Raw genomic sequence first — 3,940 nt, 5'->3', positions numbered from 1 at the left:
ACAGGCGCCCGCCACCTCGCCCGGCTAGTTTTTTGTATTTTTCAGTAGAGACGGGGTTTCACCGTGTTAGCCAGGATGGTCTCGATCTTCTGACCTCGTGATCCGCCCGTCTTGGCCTCCCAAAGTGCTGGGATTACAGGCTTGAGCCACCGCGCCCGGCCGATAAGAATATTTAGTGCCAGTACAATAAAGCTGAATTTGTATCAGCCTCCATTTGTATCTTTCATATTTATTTTAATTTTACATATAGATGCAAGCCTCTGTCTACTTCTAGTGAAGTTTGACCTAGGATTTACACACTGAAATGCATGTTATTATAAATTGTTTTCCTTTTACTTATTCTCACACATATTAATTTTTAAAGTATAGGTGGTTTATGAATATCATTTTACAGCAATAAAAAAATGTTAAAAATATTTTTTAAAGGCATAGTAAATCTGACAGTTAAGACACTGGTTCAGCCCTTCCAACTTTATTATTCTTTCATTTTGGCTTCAGACAAACTGAACTCTCTCTATACTCCTTATAATAAGAGTAAGATGAGTGTGTAGTTCTCTTCCCTTTTGTGGCCATCATCGAAGCCAGGGTGGCCGAAATGAAGTTCAATCCCTTTGTGACTTCCGACCGAAGCAAGAATCACAAAAGGCATTTCAATGCACCTTCCCACATTCGCAGGAAGATTATGTCTTCCTCTCTTTCCAAAGAGCTGAGACAGAAGTACAATGTGCAATCCATGCCCATCCGAAAGGATGATGAAGTTCAGGTTGTATGAGGACACTATAAAGGTCAGCAAATGGGCAAAGTAGTCCAGGTTTACAGGAAGAAATATGTTATCTGCACTGAACGCGTGCAGCGGGAAAAGGCTAATGGCACAACCGTCCATGTGGGCACTTGCCAAAGCAAGGTAGTTCTCACTAGGTTAAAACTGGACAAAGACAGCAAAATGGTCCTTGAACAAAAAGCTAAATCTCACCAACTAGGAAAGGAAAAGAGCAAATACAAGGAAGAAACAATTGAGAAGATGCAGGAATAAAGTAATCTTATATACGAGCTTTGATTAAAATTTAAAACCAAAAAAAAGAGTAAGATTTGGATTTTGCCAACCAAATCATCATGCAAAATGAGTATTCTGATGTTAGGTGTATCTGCTGTTACAGCCAATAATAATTTAAGTCAGGAACACAGGAGAGCCAAGGCAAAGTTTGCTAAGCCAAATGATGAAGAATAACATTACAAGCTAACACATAGCACAGTGATCAAGGAAAAAATACTACCAACTCCTCATAAATTCTCCCAGAAGAATGAAGAGGAAAAAATACTTGCCAACTCATCCTTTGAGATCAATGTATACTGAAGACAGACAAAGGCACTACAAAATAAGAAAACTAAATACAAACATGCCCGATGAATATTGATACAGAAAACCTTACCAAAATACTAGCAAACAGAATTCAACAGCACATGAAAAGGATTCTACACCATGATCAAGTGATATTTATTTCTAGAATGCAAGGATGGTTAAATATACGTAAATCAATCAATGCAATGTGCCAAATTAACAGAATGACAGAAAAAAAAAACACATATGATCATCACAATTGATTTAGAAAAAGCATTTGACAAAATTTAACACCCTTTCATGATAAAAAAAGAAAAAAATACAAAAGAGGCTGGGCACAGTAGCTCATGCCTGTAACTCCAGCACTTTGAGAGGCCAACACAGAAGTTTCGCTTTAGTCCAGGAGTTCGAGACCAGCCTGAGCAACATGGTGAAACCCTCGCTCCACAAAAAATAAAAAATATCAGCCAGGTATGGTGGCGTGTGCTTATAGTTACAGCTAGTCAGGAGGCTGAGGTGTGAGGATTGCCTGAACCTGGGAAGTCAAGGCTGCAGTGAGCCATGATTGTGCCACTGCACTCCAGCCTTGGTGACAGAGTGAGCCCCTGTCTTAACCAGAACAAAAAACACACACTAAAGAAACTAGAAATAGAAGAAAACTTCTTCAACATAATAAAGGCCATATACGAAAAGCCTACAGATTATAATATACTCAATAGTGAAAGACTGCAAGTTTTTCTCCAAGATTAGGAACAAGGCAAGGAGGCCCACTTTCACCATCTATCTAACCTAGTACTGGAAGTCCTAGACACCACAATTAGGCAAGAAAAAGAAATAAAAGGCACACAATTTAGAAAGGAAAAAGTAAAATTATCTCTGTTCACAGATAACATGATCTTAAATTGTAGAAACCCTACATATGTAGAAAGCTCTATATACGTAGAAAGCCCTAAGGCTTACCCCCCGTGCTCATGTGCACACGCACGTGCACACACACACACAAACACAAACACACTACTAGAACAATAAATTCAGCAAAGTTGCAGGGTAAAAAATACATACAGATCAGTCACATTGCTAACTACACTAACACTGAGCAATATGAAAAAGAAATTAAGAAAACAATGCCATTTATAATAGCATCAAAAATAATAATGTATTTAGAAATTGCAGCTGACACCTGTAATCCCAGCACTTTGAAAGGCCGAGACAGGTGGATCACCTGAGGTTGGGAGTTCAAGACCAGTCTGGCCAACATGGTGAAACCCTGTCTCTACAAAAATACAAAAATTATTCAGGTATGATGGTGGGTGCTTGTAGTCCCAGCTACTTGGGAGGCTGAGGTGGGAGAATCACTTGAACCTGGGAGGCAGAGGTTGCAGTGAGCTGAGGTTGTGCCACTGCACTCCAGCCTGGGTAACAGAGAGAGACTCTGTCTCAAAAATAATAATACTGAGAGGCCAAGACAGGTGGATCACTTGAGGTCAGAAGTTCAGGACCAGCCTGGCCAACATGGTGAAACCCCGTCTTTACTAAAAATACAAAAATTAGCCAGCACGGTGGCAGGCACCTGTAATCCCAGCTACTCAGGAGGCTGAGGCAGAAATGCTTGCACCCAGGAGGCGGAGCTTGCAGTGAGCTACGATCGCACCATCGCACTCCAGCCAGGGCAGCAGAGCAAGACTCCATCTCAAAAATAAATAAATAAATAAAAATTTAAAATAATAATAATAATAAATTTAGAAATAAACTTATCCAAGGAGGTAAAAGACTTGTATACTTGTTGTTTTCACTACAAAATGTTACTGAGAGAAATTAAACACAAGTAAATTGAAAGATATCCCATGTTTATGGATTGGAATATTTAATGCTGTTAAGATGTCAATACTACCCAAACCAATCTACAGATTAATACAACCCCTATCAAAATCCCAATGGCTTTTGTTTTGTTTTGTTTTGTTTTTGCAGCAATACAAAAATTCATCCTAAAATTTACATGGAATCTCAAGGGACCCTGAATGGCTGAAACAATGTTGAAAAAGAAAAATGAAGTTGGAGATCCCACATTTTCTGATTTCAAACTTATTCCAAAGCTACATTAATCAAAATAATGTGGTACAGGCATAAAGACAGACTTGTAACCTGATAGAATAGAATAGAGAGTGCATAAATAAACACCAAGTTAACAGTATGTGTATAGTATAGTGTATTCATAGCATAAGGTCAAATTATTTTCCAGAAGGTTGCTAAGGTCACCCAATGAGGAAAGGACAGTCTTCTAAAAAAAAAAAACACACACACACAAATGTTGGTGGGAAAACTGAATATCTACATATGAAAGAATGAAGTTGGATCCTTACCTTATATCATATAAAAAATTTAACTCTAATTTGCCAGTCTGTGTCTTTTAATTGGACCATTTAGTCCATTTACATTTAAGGTTAATATTGTTATGTATGAACTTGATCCTGTCATGGTGATATCAGCTGGTTATTTTGCTCGTTAGTTGAAGACTCATTAGTTTGCTGTATTCAGGAGACCCATCTCACATGCAGAGACACACATAGGCTCAAAATAAAGGGATGGAGGAAGATCTACCAA

General features: G+C 38.4%; 1 protein-coding gene and 1 pseudogene across 1 annotated transcript in view; one reads left to right on the top strand and one right to left on the bottom strand.

Moving 5' to 3' along the window:
- Nucleotides 1-3,940, bottom strand: part of FAM186A (family with sequence similarity 186, member A) — an 80,917-nt gene that overhangs the window by 47,923 nt on the left and 29,054 nt on the right. The window lies entirely within an intron of this gene.
- Nucleotides 596-1,033, top strand: LOC105527949 (annotated as a pseudogene).

Source organism: Mandrillus leucophaeus, unplaced genomic scaffold (assembly GCF_000951045.1).
Source record: "Mandrillus leucophaeus isolate KB7577 unplaced genomic scaffold, Mleu.le_1.0 Scaffold118, whole genome shotgun sequence".
NCBI lineage: Eukaryota > Metazoa > Chordata > Mammalia > Primates > Cercopithecidae > Mandrillus > Mandrillus leucophaeus.
Note: the sequence above shows the minus strand (reverse complement) of the source record. Positions and strands in the feature narration are given on the sequence as shown.